General features: G+C 41.8%; 1 protein-coding gene across 2 annotated transcripts in view; it reads left to right on the top strand.

The window, feature by feature from the left end:
• Positions 1-17822, top strand: part of Tbx15 (T-box transcription factor 15) — a 100716-nt gene that overhangs the window by 38595 nt on the left and 44299 nt on the right. The window contains exon 1 of one of the 2 annotated variants that reach the window (XM_075981800.1): positions 4421-4647. The exons of the other annotated variant lie outside the window; for it this stretch is intronic. The gene's annotated coding sequence lies outside the window, so the exon portion shown is untranslated. Of the gene's footprint in view, positions 1-4420; positions 4648-17822 lie in introns of those variants that run through there. 2 annotated transcript variants of the gene reach the window in all.

The following is a 17822-nucleotide window of genomic DNA, read 5'->3' as shown; positions in this document are numbered from 1 at the left end:
CTGGCAGTGACTCCATGGCTTCTCCTGACTCTGCCCTTCTTTCTCCCAGCATTCAATTTAGCTTTTCCACCTATTTACCCTGCTATAGGTTCAAAGCAGTTTCTTTATTCATTAATGGTAATCACAGCACACAGAGGGGACTCCCACATCACTCTGAGTGCCATGTAGCTATAATTTAAGTAAAAAAAATCAAAGTATTTATTGTGTACTCATTCTAAGGGCTGGTATTTCAAGCCAGTTGGTAGCAGAATATTCTGAATGTAGATATATCCTGAGCACAGATGACTAGATATCAAAACTTTCTTGGGCAATCCAGGCTGGATGATAGGTAGGCTGTGTGTCAAATGAAAGACATTGAAGACCCTTCTCACCTTAAGGCAATTTTGAGACTTTGAAACTCATGGAGAGATCTAGAAAGTGAATTATGGATCAGGAGTTTAGAGCATCTGTTTTCTTCCCATCTCCTCCCACTTTTTAGCCCTGTCAGTCTGTATCACCTTAAACTACCAATCTAACACTGACAGAGGGGTGGAAGGTGTAGCAGTTGCTTCCATTAGCCTCACATTTGAAGGCTTGGACTGAGGGACGCACTGCCAGTTGGCTGCCAAGGCCTCTGGCTTTCTAGAATGACTCGAACACACACTGATGTTTCAAGGCTGGGTGCTCCCCAGCTGGAGCCCTGAGATGCTTGCGTGGCATCCCTAGCGAAGGAGACTCACTTGAAAGAAACTCCCACAAAGTAAATCATCAGGACCGGATGGTTTCCATCCAAGAGTTGGGGAGGAAATGAAGTGTGAAATAGCATAGATACTGATGAAGACATTAGTTCTCCATTAAAACCACAACTGTGTCAGAGCAGAAGTTTGTTAACGTGATGACCTTATCACTAGAGGAGAAAGATTAGTGGCCTCTCTGAGGTCCCTGGCAAACCTGGACCACTTGGAAAGAGCAACATACAATACGGGCAGTGACATGGGCTTTATGCTCTGAAATCAGGTAGAGGGGACATTGTGATAACTGAGGTTGGCCTTCTGTGGAACCTTAGGAAGGCTGACATAGTGAACACAAATGCTCCTGTTCTGCCTTCCTCTGTTCTTGACAGACATCACCAATCAATCTGCTACCTCTGATCTTAACTTTGGCTTCCTGGTTCTCAAGTCTGAGCCCCCAACGCCGTCAACGATCAGATCAGATGACTTGTGTGTTAGAAGACACTTGCACCCCTCCTTAGAGGAGATACAAGATTACTCATGTCCCACTGAGTAATGCGGTACTTACTTTACTAGTAAATGGTTGCTTTGCACATGGAGAAACAGAAAATCAGATTGAATACTCTCAGCATAGAACAGAGCCTTTCTGCACTTTGGTTTCGTTCATGGCTCACCACTAGGGGGGGTGGCTCAGAGTCCAGTGAAGCTAACGTGAGTAAGCCCATTGCTCCGCAGATCTGACCTCTAGTTTCCAGTCTACCACAAGCTAACTTGTGACTGGTTTATACCTTACGAAATCACAGGCTGCGGAAAAAAGACACCAGGGAGATCATTTTGTCAGATCTTTGCCTCACAGAAGCAAATGGTTATCATTTCGATCGCACACACCCGGTAATAGTTATCTAGCAATAGGAAACGAAACACCTCACTCGAGGGCGTGTGAGGAGGAGGGAGAATGATGACATGAGTGTGAGTGAGGCGATGGGATCCAGAGAAATGGCTTCTCACTAAACCACCCTACCGAGACCCGGAAGTCTCAATCTCCTCATCTTTAATGGGCGTGGTGCTTGGATTGAGCCGTGTTTGAAGGACGTCACTAGGTGGCTGTGCATGCAGAGGTTAGCTGTGATGTGGATAACATGTATTTGTAAGTCCTTTATAATTTACAAAGTGCTTTCATGTACACTATTGTACTCTTCTTGTGGCTTATCACATGGGACAAGTGGCAGGAGTCCTTGTCTCCATTTTTCGGCTGGGCCAGCAGAGCACTGGCAAGGGAAGGTGGCTTTTTCCACGTGACCTCTTTCTGAAGAGAAAGAAGCACGGCTCACATTTTTGGCTTTCAGATTCAAAATTCAAGGCACCTTTTCACAATAAAATGATAAATAGTTCAGAGTTGACTCTTATTTATCATTCACTTTGATGACAGCAAAGTGTCTCCAGTGTCACCCGGTGGTAAAAATAGACCTTGAGCCTCTAGGACAAGGAGGTTCTCGGCAACAAACAAACTGAGCTCACCACAGTGTTCTTTCCTTTGGCAGACACAGCCACCACAGCCTTTAGGAAAGCCTTGGCATGGGCAGCCTCACCACACACTGTGCCCAGCTTTCCCCAGAGAACTGCAGCTCCTCAGTGCCAGTGACACACTACACACACACACACACACTCAGGGAATACGAGTAGGGGCTTCTTCTAAGGTCTTGGGACCATTGACAGAGAACATTGACAGACCAGAGAACTGAACTACTCACCTCATTACAGCAAACTGGTGTGGTTTTGGCAAATGAGAAGGAAGAAACCTAGGGAGCATGGGGCTCCTGTGCTACTAATGTTTTTCTGAGATATGGGGAAGGAGAGTAAGAAAAGGGTAGTTGCAGAGTCTGGAAGGAAAAAGCCCCTCATACAGAGTACATCTTACTGCCTCCCCTGACGCACTTGAATTGGGTGCAACATGCGTGCATGGTTACCATGGAGATGAAGGGGAAAGGAAGACACAGGTACAGAAACTACCTGTATTTCTTTGGAAGATTGAAGTAGGAAGACCAGGAATTAAAGGCCAGCCTGGGCTACCTGAGAGACTGTCTCACAAAATATGTAGTTGGATAACTGCTCTCTTTGAAATAACCTTACCTATAACATATGACTTTTAAACAGGTCCTCATCTGTTTATAGTCTTATTTCAGTCCTTTATTGCATTAATAAACATGATCTCCAGTGCACTGCATTTGTATTTGATAACACTTGCGTACTACTTCATATAATAAGGAAAACCCACCTTCATTGTTAAGTCAACTTAGATTATACATAGACTATAGTACATACAATAAAAATTTAACATACACAACTGCTCATATGCCATCAATAAGATCTCATCCTCCAGACTTGTGAATTCTTGGGGAAAATTATTTCCACGTGTTCCTAAAACGACTTAAAATTTTTGAGTGGTTGGTGGTCCGTTGGTTCTAAATAGCTGACCTGTCAAAATGCCATCTTTAAACTCCAGTGATGCACAGAGCTTGGAATTAGCCAGGGTTGAATTTATTATAGAACAAAGGGAGGTGATGACTAACACCCATCTGAACGGTACTGGGTGGGGGTAATCCTCGAATGGAGTAGATGCCAGGAGCCTAAAACCACATTCTCTGCATGTTGGTTCCTTGCCCAGAAATGGGGAAAGGCCAAACACTATTGCCTTTTAAATGACAGGGTATCTCTAAGGGACTCTGGTCAGAGTGGGTGGAGAGTTGGGGGATAATCTTCCTTTCTCTTGTGATCTTCACTACGGAGAGCCTAGAGCTGTTCTGTGCACAGCAATCCCCCAAGCTGACAGCCCACCCAGTTAGGGTTATGAGCAATCAGACAGCTTCTTTGGGTAGACATAGCATTAAAGTGTAAGTGTGTTAGACTCCTCTACATTAAGGTGTGAGCATGTAAGACTCTACGTAAAAGTTTAAGTGTGTAAGACACTACATTAAAGTACAACTGTGTAAGACTCTATATTGAAGTGCGAGGCATTGTGTTCAAGTCTAAGTGTGTAAGGCTAAGTGTACCTGGGTAAGACTCTACATTAAAGTATAGCTGTGTAAGACTTTTTCTTATCACTAGAGGATTATCTTGCAGTTATTTTGGGACTCTACCAGGATACTTTTGAAAGACTTAGAAGCTGCTAAAAAGATGAACTGAGTTATTACCACTGCCCCATGAAGTCAAACCACAGCTAGTGCCTTGATGCACTGAAAACATCTGGATCCAGATCGCTGGAGGTTCAGGGACATTCATCTTTGTATTACCTGTCCATTAGTACCACACTAAACTCATTTTTAGAATGGTTTTCTCACTATTCTCTCTTTCTTTTGACATCTATCACAAACTTTAAAAAGGATGGGCTTTCAAAATAGTATTCTAGAATAACATCCCCAGAAAGCAACTCTGAGACAAGACTCCAGCAGGGGCTTCCCTTCCTGGGGAGAAAACAGACCAGCAGAAAGTCATTTTGACCCCATTCCCCTGGAGGAGGGGACACTCGAATCACAAGCCCAGGTGCTCAGGAAATCTCTTGTCATTCTGAGACGGCTTGGAACATGGTGCCATGTCTGTAGCTTCTAAATACAGTTCAGGCTGGGTCATCATGACAGTTGCTGAATTGGCACCATCATGGGAGCTGAAGTGGGAACTCTGACAGCACTTAAATGCCATGGCCTCTGGGCTCCAAGTCTTCCTAGGCCAGGAGGCAAGAGGCAGCGTGGAGCCTTAAGGGGAGAATGGAAGGAGTGACTTTGGCATGGAAATCGTGCAGCAGCAGCCGGCGACACTGCCACTCTTTCAGAGAGCAGCAGACACCCACAAACACACCAGCTATTTTAGAAGCCGTCAGTTTCTGAATTGCTGACATACTTGGAGGACGCTGTGGCTTCAAAGGTCATTCTGACCTGTCAAGGTAGGTAGGTCTGGGGAAAGACTGAGGGTGCGGTGGCCAAGTCATTGGGTGAGGAGGAGGTGGAAACTAGTGACCTTGTATAGAGCACTCAAGGAGCCAGGGGTAGGGTTAGGAATAACACGTTGACTCTGAGATTCCCAAATCAGTCTTCTACACAGAGGACAGATCAGCAATTCCTAACTCACTCCACCTGCTGCTTCTTGGCTGTCACCTAATTTCCACCGTGGGGTTAGGGACCTTTGATGATGCAATCCCTTTTGGAAAGGGGGGAAAGGAAAGGTAGGGAAGACCCAGGGGGCTTAGCTTGTCCCAGAGACATGAGGTATGAGGGTAGAATTCAAGATTTGCTAATGTATTAAGCTCAGTCAGCAAGTTATGAAGACAAAGACAAACCATGTACGAATCTAGGAATTTCTCTTGCCTCCAGAGTTTGCTCTGTGTCCACAAAGGGAACCTTTTTCTGCTATGTAAACATTTCATCTCAGTTCTTTTTCTTCCCTCCCTTCTCCCTCTCTCCTCCTCCTTTCATTTCTTATTCCCTCTTGCTCCTTCCCTCAGTCCTGTTTTCCTTCTTTCCTTTTTCCCTTTCTTCCTCCATCTCTTTTCTTTGTTTCTGTCTCTTTCTTGGTATGTGGCCCATCTCACATTTGCCTAAAACTTGTGACCCTCTGCCTCAACCTCCCCAGTGTGGGGATCACGGGTACATACTACCATTACATCTGGCTGGATTCCTGTTGTTTGCATATGGGACAGTAGATGAGTTAATATTCTTATTAAGAACCTCATAGGGTCTTTTCTTTTTAATACTTCTGAGTTGGAGACACTAGGCATGGTGCTTTGTCCATCTTTCAAAGATCCAGAGTGTCCATTTTTGGTCTCCCCCCTCTACCGACAGGAACCTCATCTACACACTGATCTTCCTTCCTCCCACAGTGTGTATATTCCTCTTCTTGAATCAGGGAGTGGGTATCCTTGACATGGTTGTCAGCTGGAGTCCCACATTTTTCTATTTCTCTACCTGTTTCTTTGGATGAGGTCTTATCTGCCTTTTCAACGTTGGTTACTTTCTCTGCTGCTCAAGGCTAGAGTTTGCTTTCCTGACCCCGCCCCTTCTTATGAATAACCAATGGGAGTCTCTGTTCCCAGCAGTCTTCCTTCTCTCTGCTTTCAGACCCAGCTGTGCCTGGGGGAGTAGTGTTTAAGTGGATCCTACAGAAACGGTCTTTTTAAGTGGACAGTTGCATTGCATCTTCATGTTTGCTCCTGCCTCTTGACCCTGTACCCTGACACCACCCAGTTTTGACAGTTGTTTTCTGTTGCTCCTGAAATGTTTTTTTCATCAGTGAACCTTTTCTGTCCTGTGTTCTATGCTTTTTGTTTGCATATGCTTTTCTTCATTTGTAAGCACACAGACTCTCCCACAGCGACGGACAGGAAAGAGACTGAAAGAGCCCATAGACCTTTCCAAATGATGGAAAGAACTCGATGCTGTCCTACTCTGTTCCAGAGGCTGTGCCGAGTCACCAGCATCTCACGATTATCTCCAACTAAAGAAGTGTTGCTCAGAAAGGGCATGCCTCTTGCACAGCCATGTGTTTGAATCTGTGTGGCTCTAGTCATGGTTGGTGCTCCTTCCTTTACCTCATGGCACTTCTGCAAACCCATCTTGCTGCAGGCAGCAGGGACAATGCTGTACAGCAGAGCTGGGGGCTCAGCTGCTGTCTGCGTAGGAGCCGCTCCTTCTCCGAAGGAGGAGGCCATCTCTGCCTTGTATTTCACTGCCAGATCCACTGTGTCTAATATTTGCAGGACTTGATTCTCCGTTCATTTTATCTGCATGATTGGAAGGTCTCTTTTCTTGTCAGGGTCTTATGGAAGAGAGTGCTTTCTCGGCTCTTTGGCAATGGTTGCTTCTTCACAGAAGCAGCTGGACTCTCTGCCTTTGTTAGAAGCTCCTGAACTGTTTCAAGGCAGATCTCTCCAATCTGTTTAACACAGTGCACAGGCAAAGTGCAGGCTGTAAAGTCAGGAGGCATGTAACCTCGGGATTTAATAGAGATTTTGCTGGGAGTATGGTATGCAATGAAGACACCCCACTATGAGGGATATGTTTGTCTTCTGGGAGAAGATCAGAAAAATAACATCAAAAATTTTAATTTCATATCAGCCCACTTTCTACCTGCATTTTTTCATTTTTCTCTGTTAAAATATAGCATTTTATCCATCCATTCATCCATTCAGTAACAGGTAGTGTTTTACTAAGAATATAGCAGGCAGCAGACAATGTTTCAGGGACTGATACAGGTGTTATCTGGATGGCACAGGTTGCTGTTCTTTGTGCATTTCTTGTGGGTTTTCCTGCTACACCTTTGCTTTTAAATGCCCTACTCTGGAAGATCTTCCTTCTCCTTTGCCAATGCGTTTTTGCTCAGAAAAGAGGTTCCTCTCACCACTAAATTCCCATGGCATTTTGGTGCTTTTTTTTTTTCAGTTAAGAGCACATGAAAAATAGTATTGCATGCAGACTTTTAAAAAAATACTGGTAATGTAAATATGGAAATGCATGTATATACATATATTGCCAGCAGCTGATAAAAGGTTTACACAGTAGTTCTTAATGATATAGTATTCTATAGATGATAAAAATAATTGAGATTAAGTCCTTCCTTAAGGTAGGCAGTTGGAAGGAGGCGAGATGAACTCTAGCATGCCCTCCTTTGGATACCAAACCCTAATTGCCAAGCTGGGTTTGGGGCACTCTACTTTTTTAGACTTGTCCATGGAGCTACCCTCCTTCTCTGAAAAATTTTGTAAAAATCCAACCCAGTGCCTTCCACACATCTCCAGCCTAGGCCATATACTCAGTAACTATTTGCTAGACAAATATGTGATTGAATGAATGGATTGGTTCAGAGTACTTGAGAAGCTGTTGTGTTTATGTGATGAGGATGTTGGGTTTTAAACGTGTAGCTGAAGGTCTTCTGAGTGTCTCCTAAAGGGCTCTGTATTCCTGGGTGTGCTCAAATGTCTATCATATTCATGTGTTGGAAATTAGCATTGCTAAGGATCCTGTCCCCAGAAGCCACAGTTAAATTATACTTACTGCTTAGAAATAGGGTGTTAGCACGTTAGTATGTTTGTACTTTAATTTATGCCTAGTGGAAATATTCTAAAAAGTTGTAGTGCAGGTGCTTCTGGGGCCTGCTTTTCAGTTCTCAGGAAGTATCATGACGGCTGATGTGAGCGGGGGCTGGCATTGGGGGTGTCAGTGAGTGGATGGAAGTCACAGTTGCAAAGAGCAAAGATGGTCTGGCTGGAGTATGAGCTGATAATCTACTTCAGTCAGGACAAATGCAAGGAGCCCTAGGAAGGGGCCTGTGTTGGGTGCAGCTAACCTAAAATTCACTGGGAAGGTTTGAAGACTACCCAGCTGGTCAGAGTCAACTAGTGAAGGACTTTTGATACAACGTGTTTAGCTCGGATATTGTCCCGTGGCTTGTGGTCCCATTTTTGATGATTTTATTTGTGTATTATATTTCATGAATATTATCTGAACTAAACAGTCTCCCAAAACAAAATTTTGTAGCAAGAGTAAAACAAATCTAAAATTAAGGTTGTTTTAAAATATCCAAGACCCAGCTGGGCATGGTTAACCATGCCTTTAATCCCAGCACTTGGGAAGCAGAGGCAGGCAGATCTCTGTGAGTTCCCGACTAGCCTGGTCTACAAACTACTCAGAGAAACCTGTCTCGAAAAAAAAAAACAAACAAGCAAACAATCCAAAACCCATGTATATCTCTTATTTTCTCTTGGTTCTCCCAGCATTGGTGAACTCTTGCATGCTGTTTTGACTCTTTTCTGTTATGAAGTACTTTCATAGCCATTATCATGAGCTGAATTGTTTTTAAGCAAATTATCCATTTAGGACTATGGGAAACTTCTAGGTCCTGAAATGTGACCTGAATTAAATATAAATAAATCAGAATTTGCATAAATTATCCTTCCTTGCCTGCCTTTCAGTGCTGTCATTGATTTTTTTTTTCAAAATCCAAACACCTTCCAACCACCATACCTTCTGTTACTTTGCTTATCAGCAAAGGGAAGAGCTGATGTTGACAGTGACCTTCACTGTCTGTGTTAGTTGGGTCTTTCAACCAGTAGTCTGGAGACAGGAAGTGGAATACAAGAGGCCTTACTGTACTTCCTGACAAAATGACTTAAACGGGTGTAGAGCTGGTAAATATTGCTGATTATGACTATGTTGGTGGTGGAGGAGGAAAATTATCATGTGACTTTGTTTGGCTTTTCTCCTCTCCCAGAGGGATTGGCAACATTTTTGTTACTGAGAAACTGTCTTGTGACTGAAGAGCTTAGAAGGTCCCAGATCTTCACATGGGCAACAGTGTCGGCTGGAAAGAACACCTACCCAAATGGCAGCCTAACTCCTGCCCCATTCTGACACCAGTCCTGCTATATAAGAAGAACCTTTATTCACAAGCAAGCCTCCATATCTGCTTGTAAAATATCTCAGCCAGAAAACCCCTACTTCATAGACTGCTGTGAAAATTAACGAAACAATGTAGGTTCACCTCTAGCGTGGCGTTGGATGCATTTCCCCTTCCACTTTGAAGTCCCCAGAGGGTTGAAAGGCTGAACCTCCCATGGCATTAAGTCTTTGCCTGCTCGACAAGAAATAGATCAAAAATAGTGACCGCTGTCACTGCTGTGCAAATCTCCTTCACAAGTCTTGAACTCTAGAGGCAACTGCACCTTAATGTGGTTCTATGTGTCATGGGGAGAGCTGTTGCTTATTAGGTGGAGAATGCTTTGGGCAGCTAAAGAGATAAGAGCTCTTAGTCTCCTTAATTGGCTTATTGGCATAGGAATTGCAGGCTTCAGGTTACCTTCCCCTTTCTCCCAAATAGAACTTGGAGGGCATGGAGAGCTCCGGGACTCCATTCCACGACCGACGCCATCTAACATCATTCGAGTGTTTGCTAGCATCATGATTTTAGTTTAATCCAACCTGGGTTACAGGTCAGTCTCTTGAAGCTCAGGATGGAGTATCAAATTTGGGCTCAGTCCGTACTCAGGTTAGTGCCAAATACTGTGCTTTTTCCATATTTAGAATTACTCTATGAAAAATTTCATCCCCAGCTTTCTCTCTAAGCTACCTTGAAGTTTGGCAGCCCAGGACCAACCACCACTCCAAAAGGACGCTGGGACAGTTTTCTTGTGCCTGATGCAGAGAACACTACCTGGATTATAAGATTCTGATATCTGTTCTGATAGGAATGAGACTCCTAAGATAAACAAGGAGTTTTGGTATGTGGTCACACATTAGTGCTTGGTAGAAAAAAACTCAGTACGGGCTTAAGGGCTCACTAATATCTGGGTTGCGTCTTTCTTTTGCAGTCACTTCAGACATGTTTCCTTTAGGAGAAGCATGGCAACTCGTCAGTAGGCCCATGGAAGTGATAGTTTGCGTCTGATCTCAGAAAGTTTGACCGCTGTGGTTTTCTTCTGTCACCGATCTTCCATTCTGAAGCTAGACTGTCATAACCCTTTGTTTACACAGGGCACAGGACAGAGACTTCTAGTCTGAAAGTGAAAGAAAACTATTGTGCTCATGTAAAATCAACTTTTAGTTTGTAGAGGACAAAGGCTGAAGTCTACCTTCTGATATCCATAGTCTTTACAAGTTCTAAACTCCACATGGCCACGTATTTTGCTTATCTCATCCCATGAGTTTAGAAGTAGGGCACACACATAGTAAATGCTGAGTAAACAGCTCTTTAGTTTAGTTGAACCTGATTTTCTGCCTTCATCTCATGTTCTTCACCCTCTACCTTTACATAAGCTAAAGCCTGGCCATTGTCTGTGTTCTAAAAGCACCCAAATCTTTATTCATGCTATTTTGTTTCATCATTTGTTTGATGCTGTTGAACCTGCATTTAAGTTTGTCCTATTCAAATGTCATTTCCTGAAGTCTTTTGATATTCATTTCCCTTGTCATTGGCTCAGAGCTCCTAAAATTTTCTCCCTAGGTTTGTGTAGCATCTATCATAGTCAGTCTTTAACACTTTGTATGTCCTTCCTACCAGATTCTGGTAGCTTAAGATCAGAAATGTTGTTTATCTCTCTTTGTCCGTTAACGTATAATCTGGTCTATATGAATCAGATTGTTTGGAAAAATAAGATGAAATTAAAGTCTCACGTACCTGAAATCCTTGATAAGAGAACTGACAACTGAACCTAGAGTTAATGGTATATAATATGGAGATGATAGTTCTTTTTTTGGTATCAAATTACGTTATTTTATACTTAAAGAATTAGCAGAGTGCCTGGAATATAGTGAGCGGTCTATAGGTGTTAAACCTGAATGCTTTGGGACAGTTCTTATGATCCCATGTTTACCTCAAGTGCCCCAAATCAAAGACTGAATTACTGTAAACAGAATCAATAGATTGTTTCATCATCAGAACAGAAATAGGATTTTAGATGCAGCATCATATCTTAAGACCTTAGCTCCTGATCATAAACCTAAGGTAACTGAGGCCCAGTAAAGCAAGAGAGACTTCCATAGATCCCATCTGAGGAAAAGGGGAGCCACAGCGGAAATACACTTTGTTCACTGTATGTTGAATGAGTCAAGAAAATTACCAGTTGAAGTTGGGTGCGGTGACCCATGTCTGTAAACTCACTACTTGGAAGGGTAAGGCAGAAGGATTGTTGTGAGTTCAAGGACAAATGAAGCTATTTACTGGGTACCAGGCTGATCTGGGCTACGGAATGAAGGCTTGCCTCAAAAATCTCTCTCTCTCTCTCTTTCTCTCTCTCTCTCTCTCTCTCTCTCTCTCTCTCTCTCTCTCTCTCTCTCTCCCTCTCCATATATCTCTCTATATACACATACACACATATATACATATATATGTATATATTATATATGTATGTGTGTTTATGTGTATGCATTTTTGCAAGTTTAGAGCAGAACAAAACCAACTCACTGTAAAATATTTCCATAATGCTTAATTTTGATATTAAGCACCATCATAAACTAAGTGTATGCACTTGAGGCATTTTGTATCTATGGTAACCCAACCAATTTATTGTGGCATTTTTCTTTCCGTAGTCTTGGTGCTCTCTTAGCTGCACTCCTTATCCATCCATTAGACAGCAGCGTTAGCAGAGACTTTATAGCCCCTCTAATGAATGCGCATGTGCTGTGCTATGGAGATGAAGGAAACTGAACACCATAGCGGTTATGCGTCTTAGACAAGATTAACTTGCTGAAGCCATGTCAGTGCTGCATAGTTAAGATAGTTAAGAAACATTACACAGATGTCAGCTGCTTTGGTCGGGGACAAACTTAGCATGATCTTGGGAGAGCAGGTCACTGAATCAGGAGGCAGAAGATCTGTGTTCTGCTTTGGTGACTTGCAGTGTCTCTTGGTTTTAAGTTGCTAATCCACAAAATGGAAAGAGTATATATGTGTTCTGCCTCTACACACCCACCCACACCCACGGTACATTTACTAGAAGCCTGAACTGCATGCTTATCGCTGTGATTCATAAACTAAAATCAGTTCCCTGTGGGAACTTAGTGACATGGTGTGCGTGTTAATAAAGCCAAATTGGTTAGATGTAGAAAGTGAATGGCACTCCCAACTCTGACGGGGAGTCAGTTTTGGACAGGAGCAGTTATTTACATACGTATGTTGATTTTGCCCTATGAGTCATGGGATATAACCAACACAGAGTGTTGGATACAAAAATTTTTCTTTTTTCTTTTCCCTGAGTGTAAATTTATCATTTGTGCTCCTTATTTACTGAAATACCTTTGTTCCCTGAGTGTAAATTTATCATTTGTGCTCCTTATTTACTGAAATACCTTTGTTGAAATAGTATTTATAAAAATTTTTATGGACAATTCAGATTATTTCCTAATATTTAATTTATTAAGAAAGAAAGTCAAATGTTGCCAAAATAAAAATAACTTGAGATGCTTTTAATCTTTAAGGAATTAATCATTAAATTTTTCCCTTATATTTATTTTATGTGTTTAAGTGTTTTGCTTTTATGTATGTCTATGTACCATATGCTTGCCTGGTACCTGAGGAGGTCAGAAGAGAGCACCAGATTCCCTGGGACTGGAGTGACAGAGGGTTGTCGTGTTCTTGAATGGATGATCTGATTTGATTAATATAACTGATTACATGCTTCTTAAATGCACCACTTAAGGCAACGTGATTATATATTCTGATTCATTGAGAAAAGTATTGATTCAAATAGTTTAACTGTTTTTCAGAGTATATTTATTTATCAGGTTGGGAGGGCATGTGTGCCATGCTGGACATGCAGTGGTCAGAGGACAACTTTGTGAAGTTGGCTTCTTTCTTTCACCTTTCCATGGCTCCCAGGCATTGAGCTCAGGTTGCCAGCCTGGGGCGTACACACTGCTGAGCCATCTTGCTGGGCCCCTAAATGTGTTATGTACTTATGGCTTAGGAATATATTTGTACAAAGAGTTAAACTTTACTTTTCTGCAGACTGCTGATCTTGTTCTCAGCTCTGAGATTCCAATCTAAGGTTCTTGTTTAGCAGCTGATCTCACCAGCCTTTTTCTCCTCTGTCATTTTTTTAAACTGTTGAACATACAGGGTCAACATTATTTTTGAATGATGACAGCTAGAGAACAACTGAGAAATGAGCAATAAAGGGTGCATTCAAATAATTTCACTCATAGCCTGGGACCTACATTCTGTAAAAAGCTCATGGGCTCCATCCTTGAGTACATGGGATGTTGCAAGTTTAGAATATTTCTAGTAATACAAATAGCTGTTTCTGAAAATGCTCTTCATAGGTAAGTGCTGCTTATGCTACCATAACTTAACCCCTTTTTTTTAGTAGCAATGGGTTCTCCAAAGATCCTTCCCAACCCTCTCAAACCTCTATGTCCTCTAGATTTCCACAAGACATATGAGACTCTAAGCAATGGGATGGAAACAGTGTTGTTGTTACCTGTGTTGGTCTCTGAATATTTCTCACTTCTTCCTATGTCTAACTGCCTTGTAATACATTAGAGAGAGTCTATTTTTTTCCTTGGTACTTTTCAGAATCTAGCACAGTGTTAGGCACATGGTAACTACTCTGTGAACCCACAGTTAATCAACACTAACTGGAAATCTCTCATGGTCTGTATTCTGTTTCTAATTCTAATTCTACGCGGTATATAATCTGGAGCCATATGCTCATAGGTGCTAGTTGATTAGCCTGGTAGAAACTGTAGCTACTCACTGGATCCCTAGTCAGTATTTTAATTTCTGCAATGGAAACCTGGGCCTTTATTCTTTTTCTTCATTTAATCTGGCTTGTTCAAGTCACTTTGCTCCTAATTCTGCTAATACCTTCCTGGGTATTCCTCTCATTGGAGAGGACCCTTACATTCTCCACGTCATCAGAGACAGAAGAGATTCTAAAAGTTTCCAGTTTTGCCCTTTCCAGGGTACGATGGGAAAATAGATCCTTTGTGGTCAAGTGACTTGGCCAAGGCTATGTGTTAATCCATTTAGTAACACATTTGAGTCCTTGTCTTCTTCCAGACAGTGTGTTCAGGGGAAAGTCTCTTATTTCCTAGTTCCCAGCTGTTGTCCTCATTTCAATCCATTAACATGGATAATTGTTATGACTTAGTGTGGTGGTCTCTCTCCCCCTCCCCTGTTCCCGTTACTGAACATGCAGTGATGAAATCACATGTCTAAAACTGCTGCTGGACCCCACTTTCAGAGTCTACTCCCAATTTTATTTTATAATTATATCATTTAGTGGTGAGGACATTTTAACACTTTGGTCATAGGTAAGTTAAAGCTATTTGAAAAATCTTGTTTTGAGAAGATTTTGAACATGTTATACTATTCATGTTAAATAAGAAGCTTTTGGTATCTGAGACAAATAGGCTTTGAACACCCATCTTTGTCTGTGACTGAGTGTGTGACATTAAAATGGCTCTGTTTCTCAATGACATCTCAATCAAGCTAGGAAGGATGCTTGTCACTTAGCATCTGCTCTTGTTTTAGATCTGTGCTGGAGGGAGATTAAAAAATAGCTCTGGTTAGCCCAAGGCATAAAAGTAAACCTAGACATATAGAATCTATCTATAAAACTTTTCAATGATTTCAAATGAGGATAGTTACTGAACTAGAGATTATGGATAAACATTTTTGGTTAGAAACAACTTTTATGTAAGAAGTAGGTTGATCATGCAGCAACTTGATTCTGTTCGGAAGTGATGGATGAGGGAGATTGGATAGAAATGACATTCTGATTCCTGTGGGCACCTTCTTCCTTATGGATGACGACAAACTTGTGGCTGTTGCCAGAGATGATGTCTGGATTTGGGAGAGGAACATTCTGGAGCTGGAGAGGATGGGATGTGTTGGTCACATGTCTCGAAATCAGCTATAGGCGAACATGGATGGCAACAACATGGTCTGGCTTTCTGTCTCAATCTTTCCCCAATTTACTGGTGCCAAGATCTGACCCATAACAACGCTGAAAAGTCATTTGACAGTTGGTGTAAACAGACATCCTCAAAAGGAGGCAAAATGGCCAAAAAGTATGTAAAAAAGGCTCAACATTACTAATAATCAGAGATCAAAACTCCAGTGACATATTATCTATTCCAGCAAGAAAAATTATTCTAAAAAAAAAACAAGAGATAACAAGTGCTAGCCAAGACACAGAGAAAAGGGAACGTCTGCAAATATGTTAGTGAGAATGTAAACTAATACAGCAACTCTGAAGAACAGTATGGAAGGTCTTAAAATTTTAAAAGGGGAATTACCACATGATTTAGTAATCTCACCGTTAGGTATAGTGTAGGCAGAGTTTTTGTTGGGTCTATGATCAGCTCTGTTCCACCAGTTGCTTCCCACATAGCCACTCAGAGACTTATTATTATTTATAAATGCTCAGATGATAGCTCATGCTTATTACTAACTAGCTCTTATAACTTAAATTAAGTCACTGTCTTTTTTCCTTTCTGTCTGTCTGGTGACTCCTCTGACTCTGTTCTTCCTCTTCCTAGTGTCCTTTGTCTGGTTCTCCCATATAACCTTATCTTGTCCAGCTAGTGACCAGTCAACTTCTTTATTAAACCAGTCACAACGCCATATATTCACACATATAGGAGAGGTAAAAGTCATGAGCCTCTAGGCAGCACATATATTAATAGAAGTGGCTTAAGGTTAATTTAAGTTGTAAGAGTTAATATTAAGCCTGAGCTATTGGCTGAGCATTTATAAATAATAAGTCTCTGAGTGGTTATTTGGAAAGTGGTTGGTGGAACGAATTTGATCATGGTCCTGACAAAAAACTCTGCCTACAGTATAGATCCAAAGAAATTAAGTCAACATGTCAAAGAGACATCTACACTTAGTCACAATAGCCAAGAACTGGAAAGAACCTAAGTGCTCATCAACTGACAAATGAGTAGAGAGAATGTGGAACATTTACACAATGAACTACTATATCACCATAAGAAGAATGAATCATGTCATATGCAGCAACAAGTAGACCTGGAGATCATTAGTTTCACTAAGAGAATCCTGAGACAGAAAGACAGGCACTGCATGATCTCACTTACATGTGGAATCTAAAGAAAGTCAGTGTCTTAGAAACTGAGTTTAGAATGGTGGTTACCTGAAGCTCCTGGGAGTAGAGGGAAGGAGGGATGGGAAACTTCATCAATGGCTACCAGGTTACACTCAGAAAGGAACAACACATTCTGGTGCTCTAGATTTTAAAAATGTTTCTATTATCTCTATGTGTGTGTGCATGTGTGCGCATGCACGTATGTGTGTTTGTATGCCATCTGTGTGCAGTTTCCTCAGAGGCCAGAAGAGGCCAAGGGATCCCCTGGATCTGGAGTTACAGGTGATTGCTAACTGTCTAACACAGGTGCTGGGAATTGAACTCAGGTCATCTGGAAGAGCAGGGAAATTCATGGTCAAGATACATGGTCTATAGCTGGACAGTGGTGGCGCACATCTTTAATCTCAGCACTTGAGGGGCAGAGGCAGAAAAATCTCTGTGAGTTCAAGGCCATCCTGGTCTACATAGGAAGTCGCTGGACAGCAAGGGTTGTTGGACAGAGAAACTCTGACTTGAAAAAAAAAACCTAAATAGTACATAAGTAAGTAAGTAGTAAGTAAGTTAGTAAATGAACTTCTTGGAAGAAAATAAAAATGTCAGTTTTTGAAGCATTATGTTGTTCCTAAAACCTCTACTCATGTATTATTTCCAGGGAATGCTATCAGAATCTTTGATATTAAGTGGCTAGTTAGATGAACAGTTCCCTGACGCTTGATATCATTTGACCTAAGAAGAGTATATCAAGATGACTCGAATGTGGACAGTCTCAAGATTTAGGAGTTTTGATATCAAGTTCCTGAAAGTAAAGCTTAAACATCTTAGAAAATCTCATTTCAGCCTTCCCCTACCCCCTTAGCACTTCCTGGTCCCTTTGTCCACCTCCTGTTTGCAAGGACAGAAGGCACAAGAAAACCCTGGGTGGCCCAGGACATCAGATGCAGCTTTTATTTGGTTGCTTTGAACCCCGCCTTCCTGTTTGGACCACTCCTCCTCTCACCCATCCTTCAGAAACCAATCAAGGTGTCTCCTGACCCCATTTATTCTCTTTGTTTCAGCTGCTTTCCCTAGTAACTTTCCCCATATGGTTAAATCCTTGCCTCAAAAAGAATTTTTTTTCCTATCAAAAATGCTCCATCCGATTGGAGTCTAGGAAAAACTGTTCACTCAAATATGTGACATACTGCTTATAAAGATGCCAGAGCTCTTATTTTCATTACGTTGGTCATCAGGGAATAGAGGGGTGGAAGAAATATTTCTATGTTTAAAAACAACTTTGATGCCAAGTGTCAGGAAGTGAGAAGACATGACGCTGGGGGCAACAAGTGAACAGTCTAATCAAGACGTAGAGAGTCTGTGCTTGTGGGCTTCATTTAGTGTGGCATTTATTTTGTCACTCCAGTTTGGCCTCATTTCTTCCCGCATGGTGACATTGGTACTCTTTATTTTGCCTATTGCAGACCAATTTTCTTTATCTATGGCTAGAGCTTACTAAAATGCCAGATGTCACATTGGAAATGCGAAAC

The sequence above is a fragment of the Microtus pennsylvanicus genome, chromosome 7 (genome assembly GCF_037038515.1).
Source record: "Microtus pennsylvanicus isolate mMicPen1 chromosome 7, mMicPen1.hap1, whole genome shotgun sequence".
NCBI classification, from domain to species: domain Eukaryota; kingdom Metazoa; phylum Chordata; class Mammalia; order Rodentia; family Cricetidae; genus Microtus; species Microtus pennsylvanicus.
The sequence above is the reverse complement of the archived record's forward strand: the minus strand, read 5'-3'. Positions and strand labels throughout refer to the sequence as shown.